This window comes from Barbus barbus (genome assembly GCF_936440315.1).
Source record: "Barbus barbus genome assembly, chromosome: 4".
Taxonomy (NCBI): Eukaryota; Metazoa; Chordata; class Actinopteri; order Cypriniformes; family Cyprinidae; genus Barbus; species Barbus barbus.
In genome coordinates this window covers 7,498,141-7,522,334 of record NC_136732.1, presented here as the reverse complement: position 1 = coordinate 7,522,334, position 24,194 = coordinate 7,498,141, and the positions used below count along the sequence as shown (strand labels likewise).

Sequence of the window (24,194 nt, the reverse complement as noted above, 5' to 3'; positions counted from 1 at the left end):
CATAGGTCCCATATAACGTCCTTAAACTGCGGAGAAGTAACAAATTGTCAAGTTTTGATGACGTACAGAACGCGATGCCTCAGAAAATCCGATTTATTTCCACATATGTCACCCATTGATTTTCATATTGGCCTGAATCCGATCTCGCTATATCCGAATGCATGTATTTTTTTCCTTGTTTACACTGTCATAGAACAGATCCGATCTGTGACACATATGAGCAACAAATTGGAATTGGGTCACATCTAACTGACAGTGTAAACGGGGCCCTATACTTAGCCTCCAACTCACACACTGGCGAGTAAAATCTGAGAATTTATTAGCCAGTGGCTAATATTACACATCATTTAGTCGCCCAGAGTGAAGATTTAGTCGCATATGTGAGTGATTTACTCACAATGTAGAGGGTTGCGTTCTGCTGTAGATTTGCTGGTGTACTTGAGATCAATGTCCTGTTTTGGCCAAACCTTACCTGTCAGACGGATGGCCTCACATTTGACTCTAAAATACTTTGGCATACAGAGAAGTTCATGGTCGACTCAGTGACTGAGGTGCCCAGGTACTGTGGCTATAAAACAATCCCAAAATCATTATCATTTAACAGATTAACTGAGGCCTGTAGAGTCTGAGGTCTAGTTCTTGGGTTGTCTGCAAATTATCAGAGTATTGTACAGTCCAAATATGGAGTGAATTTTCTGGGACGTCCACTATATTAGTATAAAAGTGCTCACATTGCTTGCGTTGTCTGATGCACCTTATAAGTTCTTATTGGTGAAATGTCAAGAGTTAACAGAGTTTCCCATCCTTTTTTTCACACAGATATTACTGGATCAGATTGTTTTTGGTCTTAATGGGTGTGTCAAGTTATTCCAAATTTGTCTTTGTATCTTTGTAATCAGCATCAAATTTTTATAATTTTCCTCACCTCCAAAACAACTTTTTTTTTTTAGACAGTCAATAAGTAATCTTGTTGGGTTACATGAAGTGACAGGGTTTCCACGCTTCTTGAAAGTACTTGAATATCAGACACATGGATTCAAGGCCTGGAAAGTACTTGAAAACAAATATAGGTCCTTGAAAGTGCGAAATGTGAAAAATGTGAATTAAATGTGAAAATGTTTTTTAGTAGACTGGTGCTATTTCAAAAATTGTCCTATATGCGCTGTCAAAAACAAAACGAAACAGCGCTAATGATTGGGGGTGGAGATGGGGTAGCGCGAGAAAAACTCTTAGCATGTGAGCTGATGCGCAGCCCTGCATGAACCTATGGAGAAGCAGTGCATTTGTGACTGAAAACTACTGCGTGCGACTATGAAAAAATATTTAGGAGCACCTGTGCGACTGACCCGATCAACATATTTGTGTTTGCGCTGAGGGGAGCTTCAAAGGTTTCTAACATACAACGTGTTTTTGCAGCATCGAGTAATGTATCACAGACATACTGTATCTGTTGATTCCTTGAACACAATGTTAATCAGAATCCACTCACTGCTCAAAACACAGGCGTTTTTACGAATCCTCTCATTATAACAAAGTGTAGACACGATATATAAGACATTCATTGTGCATATGTAGGGAGCTTCGTTGATTATAAAGGAACTTTGTGAGATTACGATGAACTAAGGAGAGTGACAGCTTTCAATGATTATTAAGGGAGTTTGCAAATGTGATATTGTTTTAATACAACAGTTTATTAAATAAGAAATTAATATTAAGTGACTTGCATTGCAAACACAGCTTGTTTCGTTTATGAATGAACGTGCGTTTTTAAATGAATCTGATTCAATTACCCATTCATAAAGACAGTCACTTCATTCCTGAATGAATCAGCCATTCGAATGAATTAATTTGAATGAATGATTCAGTGATAAACTCCTACTACTAGCAGTTTGTTTAATATATATATATTTTTTTTTTTGTTAAAGTCCGTGTAAAGAGAATTCTGAGAATTATTTCTAAACGCATTACAAATGTTAGAAATGTATTGTTGAAACACATTACAAAGAATGAACTATGTAGTACTGAATTGTGGAGTTAAACCGTTAAACAGTTTTTCACCAATTCTGTGTTCAGGTTTTTTTTGGCCGGGGCTAAAACGGTGGCTCGATGACGCAATGGAGCCACCGAGCATGGCCCCGCCCCTAACACTATAATAACTACATTGAGAAGTCAAGTTCTTAGTTTGTCTTTTTGAATGTCTGTGATGTTAGATATACAGATTCTAGGCAGGGACGGTTCTAGGGTGAATGCATACCCGGGTCTTAGCCCAGAGACGTCAATATGTGGCAGAATACATACAATTTAAAAACATGGAGCGTTCACAATTCGCATCTAGAAACGCGAGCTGTACCGCTTTCTCTTCTTTCAAAGCGCACCGGAGCTTGCGCTCTCCTGGTGTTTGCCATTGCTAAGCAACCATGAACCACGCTCGCCTTGACGACGAGAAGGTTTCAACTCACTGCAGCGCTGACGCGCGTCTATAGTTAAATAACGAACTTGCACGCTCAAACATGTATGGCTGTATAAATCCAATTAAGCTACTAGAGGTAGTATCAGTAGCATCCATTCAGGTTGTAGCGGTATTTGACAGTTGAGAGAGACGACCGCTTTCCCGCGAGTGGGCGTGGTTTCAGCGCCTAGCCCCCAGCGTTTGAGAGCAGAGAGTCCTGCTTATTTTTCAAAGATTTTGATAACTTATTTTAGTTACCTGGTGTTTTTTTTATCATTCAAATTTGGCTGGGTGGTTAATAACACATTTTTCTGTTGTGCGATAAAAATTAAAACACATTTTAATATCACTTTACACTGACTTTAACAACTTTTTATAGAATTTTCTTCCTGAAACAGCAGTAACAAACAAAAAACAACTGTGCAAATTCAGAACCCACAATAAAATAATTTTCACATGGATTGCACAAAAGAAGACACAACATAAAATGCTGAATGACACAAACTTATAGTTTCCATACTAGATCCATGTATACGAGAAGTTGAGAGTTCCATCGAGACCATGTCCAACAAACACACAGTCCAGGTTCGTCCGACCATTGTGTGAGGAGGACTCCAACGATTGACTAGCAATTTTTTGCTTCTGTAAGAGCAGCTAACAGTAAACATCTTTGTTGGACGGACAAGGTGAAGTCCCAAAAGTCATTCATGACAAAATGGCTCGGAGTCAAACATACCTCAGTACCCAACAAATATAACAGGTCCTGTGAGAGCTGGGTCCAAAAAAATGAGAGAAGGGCACTCCCCAAAAACAAACAATGCGAAAACGTGCCTAAAGATCCTTGCGAACAGAGATTAAAATTTAGGAGAAGATGACGGATTCATATTCTGAAAAAAACGTAATAAAATATTTTGAGTGTGATTCCTTTGGTCCAGATCTATCTAGGATATGCGACATTACAGAATTCGTATCTGCACCCAATACAATTTCAAAATCCGAAAATTTCAAGAGATAGGTTGACAAAACTGAGAACAAGTAAGGTCAGGACATAGGGGCATAAACTGAAAGAAATACAATATTCCTATTCTCCACTATTGTTTTTATATGTGTTATTCTAGCCATCTGTATCACAAACTTTGTCTAAAATAGTAATATTTAAAGTCTTCCGCACCAATATTAGGACACCCTTGGTTTTAGTATCCGAAGATGAGTGAGATCCCACTTTGTAAGGTCCACCCATTTGGCCCAAAGAAGGTATCCAAATAGTGGATGAAGGGTTCCTGCGTGTTCGGTCTTTTCAATGTGCAAATTTCTTCAATTTAAGTTAAACTCTAATCTGACTCCATTTGATCATTTAATCTGACTCCATTTTATTATGACCTCGTATTTAGCTTGAAATACAAATTGATTGCTTGTCTATTTCTAATTTGTATTCTTCTGATATTTGATTATTCTAGTTAACTCTTGACTTTATATTTACTCGTTCATTCGGTTGCTCATGTCTTTAACAAGGATGCAACGTAATCTACTAGAGTCAATAATTACAGAGTAAAATAGAATAAGGTCAAATGTAACAATTTATTCTCAGTCAGGTAAATACTGTATGTATTATGTCAATTGCACAGCAATTCAAAGAGATCAAATCATATCAATACAAAACATCAAATTCTCAAAGATAAACCTATGAGTAAAGAATGCATACCTGACTTTACAGAAATACATAGTGTTAAGTATTGAGACACACCACACTACGGGCTTCTGGCTACAGAATCGGCCCGACCCTTTTGCAACATTTTCCTTAAGTACCTCAGACCAAGACCAACACCCCTGAAATGTAGGCAGGAACTAACAATTTGAATTTGCTTTGATCAAGCCGAGTTAGCACCTTTTGGGACAGAAGGTAATTTGCATGAAAACCACTGGGAACTGACCCACCCTCTACAGTATGCAAAATATCTCTGAACTCTTAGGATCTGTATTACCTTTTAGTTTACTTCTTATAAGAATGAGACCATTGTACCAGTCGCCCTGAGACAATTCAAATGATACCAAACATGACTGTAAATATCACTTGCATTAATGTAGAACTTTACATTCTTCTATCGACCATTCTGAGTGAGCTGAGTGAGTGAAGGATGGGTGAGGGGAAGGAAGGGGATGAAAAGGAACTGATGCATATGTGAGAGAGGCATTTTCCTGCATTTTCTCTCAGTGGGATGTGGAGACAGATGTCTGTATGTTAATGCACTGTGTGTGTGTTGTCCATCTCAGGAATTGAAAGTGTCTGAGGTTCTGTAATTCTTACAACTTCATAAAACGTATTATTACACCTGTGTATATCCTCTTTCAAATGGGATTCTTGATCTAACACTATATCAGTCTTTCTTCTTCGCAAAAGATCCAGAAAACCTGTACATTTGTGAGGGCCATTTAGGCCTATTACAACTCAGAATATTAAGGTCAGTCATAGGTATCGAACATAATTACTGCATAATAAGACAAAATATAAGTTTGAGAATAAAACCAGTTGAGTCTACCACACTGTAAAAAAAAGAAAACGTTGAGCCAACTTAAAATTTTAAAGCAACCAGCTTTAGCAGATTTTTGAGTTTTCTCAACTTAAGCAAGTGTGGTGAACAAATAATAGAGTTGTGTGTTCTGCGTTTTATTGTCAAGTGTTCATGAGATGGATTGCCTGAGGGAAGAAACTGTTTCTGTGTCTGGTCGTTCTGGTTCTCAGAGCTGTGTTGCATCGACCAGACGGTAACAGTTCAAAGAGGGAGTGTGTTGGATGTGAGGGGGTCCAGAGTGATTTTGCCAGCCCTTTTGCTCACTCTGGATAAGTACAGTTCTTGGAGAGTGGGGAAGGTTGTACCAATGATTTGCTCAGCTGTCTGGACTACGCTCTGTAGTCTTCTGAGGTCAGATTTGGTAGCTGAGCTGAACCAGACAGTTATTGAAGTGCAGAGATTCAATGATGGCAGAGTAGAACTGTTTCAGCAAGTCCTGTGGCAAGTTGAACTTCCTCAGCTGGCGAAGGAAGTACAACCTCTGCTGGGCCTTTTTCACAATAGAGTCAATGTGATTGTCCCACTTCAGGTCCTGAGAAATTGTGGTGCCCAGGAACCTGAATGACTCCACTGCAGTCACAGTGCTGTTCATGATGGTGAGTGGGGGGAGAGCAGGAGGGTTTCTCCTGAAGTCCACGATAATCTCCACAGTTTTGAGCGCGTTGAGCTCCAGGTTGTTAAGACTGCACCAGACAGCCACCTCCTTAAACTCCCGTCTGTAAGCAGACTCGTCACCGTCCTGAATGAGGCCGATCAGTGTGGTGTCATCTGGAAACTCCAGGAGCTTGACAGAGGGGACGTTAGATGTGCAGTCGTTGGTGTAGAGGGAGAAGAGCAGTGGGGAGAGAACGCAGCCCTGAGGAGCTCCAGTGCTGATGGTGTGGGTGTTGGATGTGAATTTTCCCAGACTCACTAGCTGCTGCCTGTCTGTCAGGAAGCTGTTGATCCACTGACAGACATAGGTGGGGACGGAGAGCTGAGTTAGTTTGGGCAGGAGGAGGTCTGGAATTATAGTGTTAAAGGCCGAGCTGAAGTCCACAAACAGGATCCTCACATAAGTCCCCTGGTCTGTCTAGGTGTTGCAGTGTGTAATGCAGTCCCATCTTGACTGCATCATCCACAGACCTGTTTGCTCTGTAGGCAAACTGCAGGGGTCCAGTGATGTCCTTCAGATAAGCCAAAACCAGTTTTTCAAATGACTTCATGACCACAGATGTTAGAGCCACAGGTCTGTAGTCGTTAAGTCCTGTAATCTTGGGTTTCTTTTGGATGGGGATTATGGTGGAGCGTTTGAAGCATGAGGGGACTCCAGTGATTTGTTGAAGATCTGTGTTAAGATGGGGGCCAGCTGATCAGCACAGGATTTCAGACAGGCTTGTGTCACACCGTCTGGGCCTGGTGCCTTCCTTCTCTTGTTCTTTTTGAAGACCTGACGCACATCTACTTCTCTTATCTGCAGTTCAGGTGTGGGGGAGAGGGGGGAGGCAGGAGGTGTGAATGGTGTTTTTTTAAACCTGGAATAGAACTCATTAAGATCGTCTACCAGTTGTTGATTCTCCACAGTGCTGGGGGATAGTGTCTTGTAATTGATGTCTTTCAGACCTTTCCACACTGAAGCCGTGTCACTGGAAGAGAATTGGATCCTTAACTTATCTGAATAATTCCTCTTTGCCACTCTGATCTCCTTTTCCAGTGTGTATTTGGCCTGTTTGTACAAGACTCTGGTCCCATTCCTGTAAGCATCTTCTTTGGCCTGACGGAGCTGTCTGAGTTTTGCAGTGAACCACGGTTTGTCGTTGTTATAAGTTAGATGAGTCCTGGTAGGAATGCACATCTTCACAGAAACTGATATATGATGTTACAGTCTCTGTGAGCTCGTCCAGATCATCAGCAGCTTCAAAAACACTCCAATCAGTAAGGTCGAGACAGGCTTGTAAAACCCGCTCTGTCTCATTAGTCCATCTCTTTACAGTCCTTAAGCGAGGTACGAAGAACGGACCCCTGTTCTGCATCTCCTAACAAAACACAATAGGTGTTTGACTTGAAGCAGCACTGCACAGGCTGTTCTGTGCATGATATCAAAGTACAGCGAGAGCGATGATGTCAATTAAATCTTGCTGGTTTGCTTTTTTGTTAAAGTAGTGTTGCTGCTGTAAAGTTTCAGGTACACTTGTGTTGCTGGGTTTTAAACGGGTTTGATTTTTTGTTTTTCTTTCTTATTGTCTGTATTTACAGCAATTTCCCTGTCCACTCAGTTCAAATGTGGTTGAATGGCTACACGTAGATGTGCATGCACAATGTCAGAGCTGTTAAAGCTTTTTTAAAGCTTTTGCTCAGTTCTATATTTCATACACTGCAGTTGCGAAATGCACTTGTAGGAGGCAGTACTTCCCAATTTGCTGTGCAACCGGAAAATGTGACAACAGAAAAACGCGATGGATCATCAAACAGATTAAACTCTTGTCAACGCACCCGAAATGAATAAATAAAGAGAACAGTAGAAGTGAAATATGGCATTACTTTGCATAGAAAACCGATGACAAAGGTGAAGGAACTGACCTTACTGCACCTGTATGCAAGCGTTGCTTTAAATCATGTGTTTCCACAGAGACAACACATCAAGCCTTTTTAAGCACTTGTCACTTGCTCATCCTGATCTTTTCAGAAATTAAGAGACGACAGGTGAGTGCATCATTCAAAAATTCAGATTTTGAACTTTTATTTACAACTGATCAGCGCACATACAGATGTAATAAAGTAAGCTCAAGCGTGCGTGTGTGACAACGCTAGAACCAGTGAAGTTTTGGTCACGTTACGTAATATATGCACTTGCATTTCATACAATCGAATATTAATTGGATTTGAATTGAGCTTATAATAATAAGTTAATAATTTTGCTATATTAATTTTAGTATCAATAATATGAAGGGAATGTTTCTGCCGTGCTGCCGACCGCTAATATGAGAGTCAAGTCAAGTCAAGTCAAGTCACCTTACTTATATAGCGCTTTTTACAATGCAAATTGTGTCAAAGCACTGCACAATATCAAAAAAGGAAAATAAAGTGTCAATAAGTTTGAATAGTGTCTTTGCAATAAGGTCGGCGATATCGCTGGAAATGAAGCGTCCCCAACTAAGCAAGCCAGAGGCGACAGCGGCAAGGAACCAAAACTCCATCGGTGACAGAATAGAGAAAAAAAAACCTTGGGAGAAACCAGGCTCAGTCGGGGGGCCAATTCTCCTCTGGCCAAACAAACCAGTAGTTCAGTTCCAAACTGCAGCAAGTCAGGTTGAATGGGCTCAGCTGGTTCCAGTGGTCTTTTCCGATGGCTGTCTAAGTGGCGGGGTCCTCAATGGGGATCTGTCTCTGGTGTTCATCCAGGTGTTTGGCCTCTGCCTACGATCAGGGACACATACGTCATCTCCCGGCGCTGATCCTCCATCTCAGGTGTTCGGTCATCTCAGATCATGTAATGGTTAGATCCAGACTGAAGTTCTGTAATTCCTGGCTGCAGAAACGTAGAGACAAGCAGAGACATGATTAGCGTAGCTGCTGTTCCATCTAAGCAAACATAAATTGTTCAACCCAAGCTAAAGAATAATAATAATGTACATTTGATCAGATATAACTGCAGTACAAGATTATAAAATGCATTATGTGTATGCTTGGCTAAAGAGATGTGTCTTTAATCTAGATTTAAACAGAGAGAGTGTGTCTGAACCCCGAATGTTATCAGGAAGGCTATTCCAGAGTTTGGGAGCCAAATGTGAAAAAGCTCTACCTCCTTTAGTGGACTTTGCTATCCTAGGTACTACCAAAAGTCCAGAGTTTTGCGACCTTAGAGAGCGGGTTGGATTATAGCGTGGTAGAAGACAATTTGATACGCAGGTGCTAAACCATTTAGGGCCTTATAGGCAAGTAATAATAATTTGTAAATGATACGGAACTTAATAGGTAGCCAATGCAGAGACTGTAAAATTGGAGTAATATGATCATATTTTCTTGATCTGGTAAGAACTCTAGCCGCTGCATTTTGGACTATCTGTAGCTTGTTTATTGAAGATGCAGGACAACCAGCTAACAGTGCATTACAATAGTCCAGTCTAGAGGTCATGAATGCATGAACTAGCTTTTCTGCATCAGAAACAGGTAGCATGCTTCGAAGCTTGGCAATGTTTCTAAGATGGAAGAATGCTGTTTTTGTAACATGGGAAATATGATTTTCAAAGGACAAGTTGCTGTCTAAAATAACACCCAGATTTTTGACTTTAGAGGACGTAACAGTACATCCGTCTAGTTGCAAATCATAATCCACGAGATTCTGTGTACGTTTTTTTGGTCCAGTAAGTAATATCTCTGTCTTATCTGAATTTAGTAGGAGGAAATTATTGGTCATCCAATCTTTTACACTTTTTACACAATCTATTAGCATAGATAGTTGAGAAGTTTCATCTGGTCTTGTTGAGATATATAATTGAGTATCATCAGCATAGCAATGAAAACTTATCCCGTGTTTTCTAATAATATTTCCAAGGGGCAACATGTAAATTGAAAATAGCAGAGGACCTAGGACAGATCCTTGTGGTACTCCATACTTTACTGGTGATAATTGAGATGACTCCCCATTTAAATGAACAAAGTGGTAGCGATCGGACAGGTAGGATCTAAACCATCTTAAAGCCTGTCCTTGAATACCAATATATTTTTGTAATCGATCTATGAGTATATTATGGTCTATAGTGTCAAACGCAGCACTAAGATCAAGTAATACTAGCAATGAGGTGCAGCCTTGATCTGAAGCAAGTAGTAAGTCATTCGTAATTTTAACAAGTGCAGTTTCTGTACTATGATTGGGCCTGAAACCTGATTGAAATTCTTCATAGAGATCATTTTTTTGCAAAAAGGAGCATAATTGAGTAGACACAATTTTTGACATAAACGGAAGATTTGAAATGGGTCTGTAATTTGCCAGTTCATTAGAATTTAGTTGTGGTTTCTTAATAAGAGGCTTAATAACCGTCAGCTTGACCTAAAGATAACGATGAGTTAATAATATTGAGAAGCGGTTCTTCTGCTACAGGTAACAACTCTTTCAGTAGTTTAGTGGGTACAGGATCTAATAAACTGTCACGAAACTGAGGCGGAAGCAAAGATGCAGGTGAAGTTATATTTAATAGTCAGATACACAGCACAATACAGACAACAGTCTCTCGGATGATGTCGTGGCGCAGGGACCAGATGAACAGCGTGCAGGTGGAGAGTGTCGGTGATGAATCCAGTGCAGGTGAAGAGTGTCGGGGATGAATCCAGTGCAGGTGAAGAGTGTCAGGGATGAATCCAGTGCAGGTGATGATCCGGGTGGGACGAAGACTTCTGACACACTCGAACACGAACAGGAAGACAAAGGTACACGAAGAGACACTGACTGAGGCACATCCAACACATCCAGGAACATTCAACGATCTGACAAGGGAGAGAAGATTTAGTGAGGCTTTATAGCTGAGTGAATTGGCAGCAGCTGGTGTGGGAATTGAGATCAGCTGGCGCGCTGATCACGAGCGAGGGACACGCCCACTCGCACACAATACACAGACACAGACAATGATACACGAGACATGAAGGAGGCAGTAGATTAATATACCGTGACAGTACCCTCCCTCCTAGGAATGCCTCCTGGCGTCCCCAGACTCCCTTACCTGTCGATTGTAATCATCGATAAGGGAGTGATCCAGAATGTCTCTAGCAGGCACCCAACTTCTCTCCTCCGGACCGTAACCTTCCCAGTCCACCAAGTACTGGAATCCGCGTCCCCTCCGCCTAGAGTCCAGAATACGATCGACCGAATAAGCAGGTTCCCCTTCTACGAGTCGCGGCGGTGGGGGAACCGGGGCTGGCGGATTAATGCGGGAATAAAAAACGGGTTTAATTTTGGACACATGGAAGACGGGATGAATTCTCCTGTACACTGGAGGAAGATTGAGGCGAACTGCCACCGGACTAATGATTTTAGTGACAGCAAACGGGCCAATGAATTTGGGAGCAAGTTTATTAGAAACGGAGCGGAGAGGAATGTTCTTGGTAGAAAGCCACACTTTGGAACCGACGACGTATACGGGAGGTCTAGACCGGTGGCGATCGGCCTTGGCCTTGGTGCGCGCTCCCACTTGGAGTAGAGTCTCGCGGGCTCTAGTCCAAGTGCGATGACACCTCTGGACAAAGGCGTGAGCGGAGGGGACCGCGACCTCGGATTCCAGACTAGGAAAAATTGGTGGCTGGTAACCTATACTACCTTCAAACGGAGATAGGCCCGTAGATGACACTGGCAACGAATTGTGGGCGTACTCCACCATTGACAGTTGTTGGCTCCATGAGGAAGGATTCTTGGAGACCAGACATCGCAACGTTCTCTCCAAATCCTGGTTGGCTCTCTCGGTTTGACCATTGCTCTGGGGATGAAACCCTGAGGACAGACTAACAGTAGCACCCAGCAATTTACAAAACTCTCGCCAAAATTTGGACACAAATTGGGGACCTCTGTCGGAAACCACGTCCGTCGGGAGGCCATGTAACCGAAAGACGTGGTCAACGACTGTTACCGCTGTCTCCTTGGCTGAGGGTAATTTGGGCAAGGGAATAAAGTGAGCCGCCTTCGAGAACCGGTCCACCACGGTCAAAACTACCGTGTTACCCTGAGAGGGTGGGAGGGCGGTGACAAAATCTAGAGCGATATGGGACCAGGGTCTCGAAGGGACCGGCAGCGGTTGAAGGAGCCCATCTGGGGGTCTATTGGAAGTCTTACCAGTGGCACAAACTGAGCAAGCCAAAACAAAACTGTGAACATCGCGAGCCATAAGTGGCCACCAAAATCGTTGCTTGACTAAAGATGTAGTGCGACTGACTCCTGGATGACAAGCCACACTGGAACAATGACCCCACTGAATAACGTCGGACCGTAATCCCTCTGGCACAAATAACCGGTTCGGTGGGCAACCGACCGGAGGCGTTACCCCTTGCAAGGCCGTCTTGACCTTCGATTCGACCTCCCATGTGAGTGCGGAGATGATAAGGGTCTCCGGAAAAATACACTCGGGAGTAGACGGGCGATCGGAACGGTCAAAAATGCGTGATAAAGAATCGGGCTTGATGTTCTTGGAGCCCGGGCGGTACGAGAGAGTGAAGTCAAAACGTCCGAAAAAAAGTGCCCACCGAGCCTGCCTAGAGTTCAATCTTTTGGCAGTTTTAATGTATTCTAAATTCTTGTGATCGGTCCATACGATGAAAGGTACCCCCGACCCTTCCAACCAGTGGCGCCATTCTTCCAATGCTAGCTTGACTGCCAACAACTCTCTGTTACCAATGTCATAATTACTCTCGGCAGGGGACAAACGGTGGGACAAAAACGCGCATGGATGCATTCTGTCGTCTGCCGGAGAGCGCTGGGATAGCACTGCACCTACCCCCACCTCTGACGCATCGACCTCCACCACGAACTGACGTGATGGATCAGGGGTAATTAAGATGGGGGCTGAAACAAAGCGGTCCTTCAGTTTGGCAAACGCAGCCTCAGCTGCGTTTGACCACCTGAACGTAGTTCTGGGGGAGGTCAAGGCGGTCAGAGGAGAGGCTAGTTGGCTGAAATTGTGAATAAACCGCCGGTAAAAATTGGCGAACCCCAGAAACCTCTGCAGGGCCTTGCGGGAGTCTGGGCTTGGCCAATCCACCACAGCCTTAACCTTGTCAGGGTCCATGCGCACTCCCTCAGACGACACGATGTACCCTAGGAAAGGAACCGACTGTGCATGAAAAGCGCATTTCTCCGCCTTGACAAAAAGCCCATTCTCTAACAGCCTCTGAAGCACTCGTCGAACGTGCTGCACGTGCTCCTGGAGAGAAGAAGAAAAAATCAATATGTCATCCAGGTAAACATATATGAATTGATCGACCATATCTCGCAGCACGTCGTTGACGAGTGCCTGGAAGACTGCCGGGGAGTTGGACAGCCCGAAGGGCATGACCAAGTATTCAAAGTGCCCCCTGGGGGTGTTAAAAGCAGTCTTCCATTCGTCCCCCCTCCTGATGCGGACCAAATGATAAGCGTTACGTAAGTCCAATTTAGTGAAGATCGACGCTCCCTGCAACCTCTCGAAAGCTGAAGACATCAGCGGCAAAGGATAGGTATTCTTTACCGTGATGCTGTTCAACCCTCGGTAGTCAATGCAAGGTCGCAGTGATCCGTCCTTCTTCCCCACAAAAAAGAACCCCGCCCCCGCGGGAGAAGAGGAGGGCCGGATGAACCCCGCTGCTAGAGAATCAGAAATATATTTCTCCATAACCTCTCTCTCTGGAACAGAAAGTGAATATAATTTGCCCTTAGGCGGAGACGTACCTGGCAATAACTCTATGGCACAGTCATAGGGACGATGTGGAGGGAGAGAAGCAGCATGAGACTTACTGAACACCTCCTTCAGGTCTAGATACTCCGTGGGCACGTTAGACAAATCCCCTGCCTCCTCCTGCAAAGTGGAAACAGAAACAGACGGACAAGCAGACACAAGACAAGACTCATGACATTTAGTGCTCCATTCCGATACAGATTTCTGCTGCCAATCTATCCTGGGGTTGTGCTTGGTAAGCCAGGGGTGTCCTAAAACAATGGGTGCCAGGGGGGAGTCCAGAATGTAAAATGAAATGATTTCAGTGTGATTGCCAGATACAATGAGTGTGATGGGTCCAGTGGTGAAGGAAATGGTAGGCAAGGTTTGGCCATTGAGGGCGTGGACTGAGATGGTATGAGTGAGGGGTAGGAGGGGAACCTGAATCCGGAGAGCAAACTTGTGGTCCATAAAATTACCCTCTGCCCCAGAGTCCAATAGTGCTTGATCGTCGTGAGTGTGTGCTGTCCACCTTAGTCTTACCGGGAGGAGTGTAGATGTAAATGAGGTCTTTTCAGCGGAAATCCCACCCGACAGTAGCCTCAGATTCACTGCCGGGCTTGGCCTTTTACTGGGCAGTTGTATGCGAAATGTCCCGCCGTACCACAGTAAAGGCAAAGGCCCTGGGACCTCCGCCTCTCCTTCTCCTCCCGAGACAGCCGAGCTCGCCCGACCTGCATGGGCTCGGGATCGTAGACGGGGCTGACCGCGTCCCTGTCACTGGCTCTGAGTGTCGGCGTTTCCTCCGGAAATCGAGTAGGAGCCCTCCGCCTTTCAACTCGCGAGAGTCGGGAGTCCACCCGAAGAGCCAGTTCGATCAGCCCATTCAGGGTGGTGGGTAAATCCAGCATATAGATCTCCCTCTGGACGCGGTCAGCCAGCCCATGCAGGAACATATCCCACTGCGCCTCCTCGTTCCACTGACACTCTGCCGCCAAGGTCCGGAACTCGATGGAGTAATCCGCTACCGATCGCTCCCCTTGTCTCAGATCCGCGAGGATCCGGGCCGCCTCCTTTCCCGCGGCCGCGCGGTCAAAGACTCTTTTCATCTCGGCGGAGAGTGTCTGAAACGAGGTACAGCATGGATCCTGGTTCTCCCACACTGCCGTTCCCCATAGTGCTGCTCTCCCAGTCAGAAGGGTGAGCACGAACGCCACCCTGCTCTGTTCGTTGGCGAAGGTCCTAGGCTGCAGAGCAAAATGCATAGAACAACGCGTAAGAAATGCTCTGCAATAGTTCGGCTCACTACTATACCTTTCCGGAGCTGGTAGGCGGGGCTCTGGCTGGGAGACGCTCTCTGGTGGTATGAGGGGAGCTGGCGGTGTGGGTGGCGCAGCAGAGATTTGCAGATGTTCCATTTTCTGGGTGAGCTCGGACACCTGCGCCATGAGAGCATGAATCGCCAGCCCGGACTCGTTCATGCTCTTCTCCTGGGCATCCATCCGAGAGACGCTGGCTCTGAGGAAGTCCTCCAGAGATGAGGATGATCCGCCTGCTGCTTCCATTCTCTGGTCAGATCGTTCTGTCACGAAACTGAGGCGGAAGCAAAGATGCAGGTGAAGTTATATTTAATAGTCAGATACACAGCACAATACAGACAACAGTCTCTCGGATGATGTCGTGGCGCAGGGACCAGATGAACAGCGTGCAGGTGGAGAGTGTCGGTGATGAATCCAGTGCAGGTGAAGAGTGTCGGGGATGAATCCAGTGCAGGTGAAGAGTGTCGGGGATGAATCCAGTGCAGGTGATGATCCGGGTGGGACGAAGACTTCTGACACACTCGAACACGAACAGGAAGACAAAGGTACACGAAGAGACACTGACTGAGGCACATCCAGGAACATTCAACGATCTGACAAGGGAGAGAAGATTTAGTGAGGCTTTATAGCTGAGTGAATTGGCAGCAGCTGGTGTGGGAATTGAGATCAGCTGGCGCGCTGATCACGAGCGAGGGACACGCCCACTCGCACACAATACACAGACACAGACAATGATACACGAGACATGAAGGAGGCAGTAGATTAATATACCGTGACATAAACACGTTGTTAGCCTTTTTACTCAATTAGTCTGTGCTTTTTTTTTATCATTTTTAGTTTGTTTTAAAAGCATTATTTTTGTTTTAAGATTGCAATGTTATTTGATTTTTTTTCTCGAACACCTGGCATCCTCGCGAAATGGTTCTCAACTTGTCCGCCTGGCTGAACATCTGCACCAGCAACAGATCGTTCGCCAATGAAAGACATTCGTGCTGACCTATATTATTCAGGCATATTAGCCTATTTCATGAAAAATCTTCTATTACGAGCGCGTCTGCTGCATATCTACATTTGAAGTAATGAACTTAAGCGCGTAAAAGACGCGACATGTGAACTGACCCTCTGCTATCACAAAACAGAATGCGATGCATGCGTTTTCTTTGTCAACTGTTCCGAGATGCGAGCGAAAGTCTTGGGTCAGCTCGCAGTAGCTCCTGTAGTGCAGACTAGATGCGCCGATGTGAAGCCGCTTTGAAAGAGTGAAAGAGAGAAGATGCGGTACAGCTGAATCACTCGCGCTGTTTTCAAATGACTGATTTAATCTGATATTTTGTGGGGATTTATTTACTCATCTAACCTACATGCTATATTGAACAAAATGTTTGCAGGAATTTCCCTCATTATAAACTCGAAAGCTGCGGGAATGAGTAAGTTGTTCTGTAGTTTATTAAAATTGTATTAATTCTGAACGTGTCGCATGTCCATATTGCACCAAAATGTGACACTGCACTCCCTTAGGTCCGCAGCAACACACCCACCACGCGTGAAGTCATTGGATGAACGGTTCTCGACACAATAAAAATGCAAACAGACAGACACACAGAGATTCCTGACTTTATTAGAGAGAAGAATATGTTCAGCCCCCTCCCTCCGAAGCTTCGAATATTCGGTGTTGATTACTACCGAAGCTTCGAAGCTCAAAAAATGGTATTCGGACCAGCCCTACAAATTAAGATATTTTTGATGAAATCTGAGAGCTCTCTGACCCTCCCATAGACAGCAAGGGTACTACCATGGTCAAGGCCCAGAAACGTAGTAAGGGCATTGATTTGACATCAGTAGTTGTTCCCTTGCTGTCTATAGAGAGTCAGAGAGCTCTCAGATTTCACCAGAAATATCTTAAATTGTTTTCCGAAGATGAAGAAAGGTCTTATGGGTTTGGAACAACATGAGTGAGTAATTAATGACAGAATTTTTGTTTTTGAGTGAACTATCCCTTTCAGCCAGGATTAAGCCAAAGTTAAATTCTGTCAGGACCACTATCGTCAAAATGATAGATACTCAGCATAAAGTTTGGTTTGGCGGTATGGTTCTGTTCTGGGCAAAACTCCCTGTCCATCCATGCAGCCTGTCATGAATGAGCAGGGAGAGCAGCAACAATAATAATAATAATAACCCCCCAAGGGTTAACAGAACAGAACAAAGCAGATATCATTGATGTACTCAATGATATTTAAGTGTAACATTATTCAAGAAGTCTGATTCAGCAAGTAAAATCAGAAAGCAAAGTCCTGACTGCGCGAAAGGAGGAGTTGGGGATGGAGGAGGGTAATTTGCTCCTGAGCAAGCGGGAAAAGCTGCCGATTCAAACTGAATAGAGCTTATATAGGAATGCCGCAATAGGTGTCGTATTCCTATAGGTAGATGTGATCGGCTGAGAATCAGCTGATGCAAGCTTGACTCACGTGACCTGCCAGAATTGACGCTAACGCTCGATTTCTGTCAGGACCACTATCGTCAAAATGATAGATACTCAGCATAAAGTTTGGTTTGGCGGTATGGTTCTGTTCTGGGCAAAACTCCCTGTCCATCCATGCAGCCTGTCATGAATGAGCAGGGAGAGCAGCAACAATAATAATAATAATAACCCCCCCAACACAAACGAAAGGCCAGAACCCCCCAACACACGATAGGCCAGAACCGCCCAAACCACAACTGATGGCATTCTGAAAGAAGCATAGCCTTCTTAAAATAGCAGAGACTGGGGCAGCAGCCCCTTAAAGGAGAAGGCAGTGAAGGGGTGCTCTTCTTTATAAGCAGTTAAGAAGGGCAGCAGCCCCTTACCGGAGGAGAGTAGCAGCGAAGGGGTGCTCTTTTTTATAAGCAGCTAAGAAGAGCAGCAAGCCCCTTTAATGCAATACCTGAAAAAGATGCAGAAAACGCACTAAAATTGGCAGCCTAATCTGCAGCAAACAGTGCACTGCAGCCATATGAGAAAACATGAATGGTTCAAGAGATCGCCGGTTCTACCTGGCCTAAAAGATTCAGCATCCATTTAAAAACTCTATAAAACAGCATATAACAACTCAAATCAACTCATCAGTTTACAAGTGTGTCGTCTCCCACTGACATTGTGCTCGTTGTGTTACGTGTCCTCAATTGACAACCCACATGAGCGAAGACAAAAAACCTTACCAATACACTCGATAGCTTGCAGCAAGCATGTTGCTTGCTTAAATCACAGCATGTTGCAGTAGTCAAGAACTTAAGGAAATAGCAGTCCCAATATTAGATGAGCCATAAGCAACAAGCATATTTCGAAAACAATCAGATGGTCTAAACAACAGCAAAACATTAGCTTCTTGCTGTTGCAAATTTAACGAAGTACCATTTGCAGTAACACCAATAGTTTAAAGCAGCAAGCAGGTCTAGCAACAAACATGATACTGAGCACTAGATAAGCCCTAAAAAGCAAGCGAAATCCCTATACCCTAACAGCTTTAAAGCAAATACCTTCTGAAATAGCATAGACTGGGGCAGCACGCCCTTTAAGAAGAAGAGAAGCAGCGAAGGGGTGCTCTTCTTTAATAAGCAGCTGAGAAGAGCAGCATGCCCCTTTATTGCAGTACAGCATATGGTCAATAGCCGAAGTTTAGGCAACACCATGTAGCCCTTATCCAGATAACCGTTAGCATTAATAACCTTTGGTAGCAAAATCTACATACTGCCCATTAGTATCAAGCATGTTACAGGTACACTAATTAAAGCAACAGCATATCACTAACTTAAAATACAGCGTTTTGAAAATAATGGTAGGATAAGTTTAATGAAACATAATTCCCAATACTAGATGAGCCTTAAGCAGCAAGCCTGTTTCATATCAGATAGCCTTAAACAGATTAAAAATAAGACTGGCTGTGGTAAATTTAACTGGGTAATGTTACCAGTGTGTCAAGATACACCAATGAGCCTAAAGCAACAGCATGCCTAGCAAACAAACATGTTACTGAACAACTGCCTTAAACAACGAGCAATATTTGATAGCATAATTGCCAACATAGCATAATGCAATGAGAATGAAAAAGAACTTCGCTTAGCTTCGTGAAGACATTCAGAGTGAGATGAATAAAGGGTTAAATGTTCAGTTGTTACGTATGCTTTAACCCTCCGTGATATCTTTGCTTCTTCCAGCAGGGAAAGCAGATCTCTTGTAAAAGTGTTGTTGATGCAGTCACGTTAGCACAACTTCAGCGAATTGCGGGCATTGCAGGCAAGAGTCTATATCAATGATATATCGTTGTGAGAAGCAGTGCTTGCTCAGGTCACTTCCGAGTCTATCAGCTTATATCAATCACGGCGAATTCGCGTTCAAGTTCACAAACTTGAATCTGGTGAGAAGAACTCTGTGAGAAATGAACCCATGAAAATTCCTGATTGACGCTTTCCCATAGAGATTGAATTTGCGGTCTAATTTGCTCCTGAGCAAGCGGGAAAAGCTGCCGATTCAAACTGAATAGAGCTTATATAGGAATGCCGCAATAGGTGTCGTATTACTATAGGTAGATGTGATCGGCTGAGAATCAGCTGATGCAAGCTTGACTCACGTGACCTGCCAGAATTGACGCTAACGCTCGATTTAGCCTTTTTTATAAATCTGTCTTGCAGTTAACTTGTAAGCACAAAACACAAGATACTTCTCTTTTCAATATAAAAAAGGCTTTATTGAATAAATCTAAGACATATAAACTAATCTAACACATGAACACACGCATTCACACAAGTTGCAGAAAGGGAGAAATTGAGGAAAGAATGAGTTTGAGAGAGTGAAAATGTGAAATCCCAAGTTTAAAGCAATATGTGCAATTGAGTAGACCTGAAAAACCATCAATTATTTAATTAACCCTTGCATCGAGTTCCTCAATAAGGTTAAAATTTGTATTAAATGCACCAGATCAGCTACAACCTGTAGGTACTTGCATTGCTTGTTTAGAAGGTACCCTTGTTGTCGTCATTGCGGGGTATCCCAAGTTTGTTAATTGGCTGGAAGTCCAGTTGTCGTTCAAAGGCTTTGGCTGAAGATGCGGAGTTGTGGGCTGGTTGAAGTTTTGAGGTGGTCACAGACTCGAGGTGAATTCGGAGACACGGCGTTGCGGCAAAACTTAACTCAGAACATGAAACTCTCAACGGAAAAGAAAAGAGTAAAGTTTGATGAGACTAGGTGGCGTTTCTCCTCATGGTTTTAGAGGAGCTGCTGGCATGCAAGCCAGAGCATGCTGGAATGGCGCACGAAGAATTCACGGGCAAAAAGCAGCGGCAAAAAGGCTAAGCTAAAAGCATGGCTAAGAGCCCTAATGCAAAAAGCGATGACTAAAAGCATAATTTGATGATGTCCTGAGTTTTTAAACTGGGCTGTTGGACACATCCCAAATGGTGTCTTGACCAATTAGACATTATCTTAGCTCGGGGTGTTGCTATGTTTCTCCTTCCAATACATAAATCAGCATATTATCTTATCAGTCACATGGTCTGAATTTTTCCGCTCTTGTAGAGTATAATTTTGGACATGATTTCTATAACAAGAATATAATGTGTTTGACAAAGTATTGATTAATAGAAACGTTTAAAGCATGAATTTTCAAACTCATATTTATATATTTATGCATTTAGCAGACGCTTTTATCCAAAGCGTAGGGCTGGGCGATATGGCTGAAAACTGTATCACGATATCAGTGTTTCATATCGGTCGATATCGATAATTATTGATATTGCTTTTAAGGTGGTACATCAAGTTCGTGGTATTACCAGTCTTGGCGGGGACGACGGTCTTGCATAATTTGCAGACGACATTTGGTCTGACTAAGGTCAGTCTTATAATATCCAAAAAACTGCCATACTGGCGAGCTGACTTTCTCTTTTATTTACAATTTCCTTGCTCGCTGCGGCACTCATTTTCTGCTTATGAAGAGGAATCCAGTAGACCAGCCAGGTCTGGCTGCAGACGTGCACTCTCAGCCGCGCGTGCGCACTTAGACACGAGACAACGATATGGCGCAACCAAACATGATACTGTTACATGATTGGCTGTTAGCGTGTCACTCCCTACGTTGCTAGGTTACCAGAGAGCGAGTGCCTTTGTTAATGCAACCAAACTTGCTTCGCAACCTTTGTTTTCTTCCGACGAAGAATAAAAAATATTGAACGTTTTATCGAACACATTTTTTATTGATATCGTTCACGTGTCTATCGCAATACATATCGTTATCGTTTTATCGCCCAGCCCTACCAAAGCGACTTACATTGCATTCAAGTTACAGTTTATAATTAAAATTTTTTTTATCAGCTCTTGCTTTCCCTGGGAATCGAACCCATGACCTTGGTGTTGCTAGTGCCATGCTCTACTATTTGAGCTACAGGAATGCTATATACCAAACTCATACATACCAAACATGAATATAAACTATTCAATAGTTATTCAAAAGACATACACAATGAGCAGTGTTCGGCAGTAACGCATTGCTTAGTAACGCGTTACTGTAATTTGATAATTTTTTTAGTAACGGAGTAAATGAATGCGTTATAATTTTCTAAATAGTAATTAGACTATAGTAACAAGCCGAGGTCTCTATACGTTACTGCCGCGTTACATTACTGACAGAATGCAGTGTTTTAATCTAGATTGTAAAAAGGGTGTAGCACATGCACTGTCAAGTCCAGTGTCAATGCATTAGAGACCTGCACTTCTGCGAGACCCGATGCAACAAAGTGCCGGTCGGGACAAGATGGGTGAGTGCTGGTTCGGCCGTGTAGACACTCGTGTGTGTGTGTGTATGCGGGAGAATAAAATGATTCATAGGACTCCCGCAAAATAGAAATATCGAAACATAAAATATCTAAAACAAGTAAATTGTTATTCATCTATTGCACAAAATCATGGCGCAAGCGTAGGCAGAGTTTCTATTTAGGCTATAACACGTGTTTACTGCGTTGAGCAATGTTGATTTCTGGAACGCAATGGCCAGTCAGGAGTGCAGTGCTAAAATTTGCGTGCTCACAAATCCTCTCATTATAACACGAACTGTAGACATTATGAAAGATTAATTATGCATATATTCATTGTGTTATAACAGAGCTTTGTGAAATTGCGATGAACTGAGATGTCAACTTTTTAGAGATTACAAAAGCAGCGCTGTTTGCTGGCATTCTGCCATGCCAAATCATGTACGCAGCAGCCTATGCTTGCTTTAGTTAAAAATAACAGTGTTCTGTGAATGTTGATGCTTTAATAACAAATATTTATTGGGAGCATTTATGCTGGGATTTCATGAAATTTCACGGATGTAGCCACAGAAAAAAAGTAACGTAACTAGTAATGTAACTAATTACTTTTGAAATAAAGTAATCAGAACAATAACGTGATTACATTTTAAAAGGAGTAATCAGTAATTTAATTACATTTTCAGAGTAACTTGCCCAACACTGACAATCAGTGATTAGGAAATGATAGTAAAATGTGTGGGTTACATACCTAATATGGAGTTATGCATAGAAATAATTAGTTGCTCATAAGTCCTTTTTTCATAAGTCAGCATTTTTTAGGTGCATATATCAGAGATGTTTACGAGTCTTTAACTTGGAGTCCAAGTCAAGTCTTAAGTCTTTGTCGCTGGAGTCTGAGTCAAGTCTAGAGTCTTTGGTCACGAGTCCGAGTCGAGTCTCAAGTCATTTAATGGCTCTCTAAAAATAATCGCATTGATAATCCTCATATATTGAAATCTTCCTATTTACGAAGCCGTTTTATAGGCTATAGACAAAATATATGATCAATTATCACCTTTTTTTATTTGTTAAAATGTAAGGTTAATGTACATCCAGCCTGTTACTTATGTTTTAATCCATGCCCGTGTTCAAAACGTGTTTTTCTGTAATCAGATTATATAATAAGAGTCCTATCTAACATGACACAAAAGAAAATGTGACCGATATCACAAAACCATACAAATCAAGTATTTCTTTTTGATAAAAATTATATATATTTTTTAATTATTATTATTATTATTATTTTTTTTTTTTTTACATGTATTGTACTTTTACATTTAGATACATGCGAGGCCATGTGACAAAAAACACTTTCTGTTCAGGGTTTTTCTCCTGAAATCTATACTATTTAAATATATTATATTATTATCTACTAAAAATGCCTACAATAATCAAAATGTTCTCATCTTGAGCAGAAAAGAAAGATAACTAGCAGTTTCAAAGTTTAAGTTCTATCCTAGCCATCTAATAACCATTTTCCCAATTATAATTACATGATTCTTTTGAAATGCTCTTAGCCTACAGATTAATAATGCTAAATGTAGATCAGAAATGTCTTGTCACATCTGGTTTGAACAGTCAGAGTCATAGGTTATTGAGAGATAAATAGATAGAAAGAAAAATAACTAGATTTGCAGCATTGTTTCTGTTGTTGTTAAAATAACCGTGTCATCCGCAGCTCTTAAACTTGGCGCCGGCGCACGTCTGGAGAGAGAGAGAGAGAGAGAAAGCGCACGGAGCTGAAAGGGCTTGAATTAAGCACGTTTGGTTTTAGATAAAATTACTAGAGTATATTGCGCTGAAATACATTTGCCATAAACGACGGGGCTGAAATGGAGCTGCTATTACGGCTCGCGGTCTGGTTGGATGCCGGGGTGCGGATGCGGTCCGCCTTTTGAAAATCGGTTATATAAATATTTAAGGATAAAAGACTTGAGTTGCTTTTAAAATATTCACGAGTCCTTTTCCTTGAGTCGAGTCAAGTCTGGAGTCATTTCAGGTCGAGTCGGAGTCAAGTCTATAAAAATGCGACTCTAGTTCGAGTCACTAACTCGCCCATCTCTGGCATATATACATTGTAAAAGCAGTTTTTCAGAATCAGAAAGAGCTTTATTGCCAAGTATGCTTGTGCATACAAGGAATTTGCTTTAGTGTCATAAACTTCCAGTGCACAGAGACAACAACTGCACATAGACAATAAAAATACAATGAGAATAAAAATTACACACATGTGAATATAAATAGACAAAAATTTGACAAATAAATTGATAGATAAATAAGTGGTATGTACAGTTGTGCTATAGATGATAGAATGGAATAGAATAGAATGAGATGCAGGGATGTACTAGGATGGAGGTGGTAACAAAAAAAAAATTAGGTTATTGCACATTGTTATGGGAGAAACATTTAACTGTTCATTAAATAGATTGCCTGGGGGAAGAAACTGTTCTTGTGCTTTGCTGTCCTGGTATTTGGGGCTCTGTAGCGCCGAGCAGATGGCAAGATGTATTTCCTCACTCTGGATGTATACAGTTCTTGGAGGGTGGGCAGGGGAGCACCAATAATCCTCTCGGCAGTCCGAATCGATCTTTGTAATCTTCTGGTGTCTGATTTTGTTGCTGAGCCAACCAGACAGTGATTGATGTGCACGGAACAGACTCGACGACGG

The 24,194-nt window shown here is 42.7% G+C and overlaps 1 protein-coding gene across 3 annotated transcripts in view; it reads left to right on the top strand.

Moving 5' to 3' along the window:
• The window catches only part of LOC306866505 (E3 ubiquitin-protein ligase rnf213-alpha-like), a 131,179-nt gene that overhangs the window by 4,716 nt on the left and 102,269 nt on the right, over positions 1-24,194 (top strand). The gene's annotated exons all lie outside the window — the stretch shown is intronic.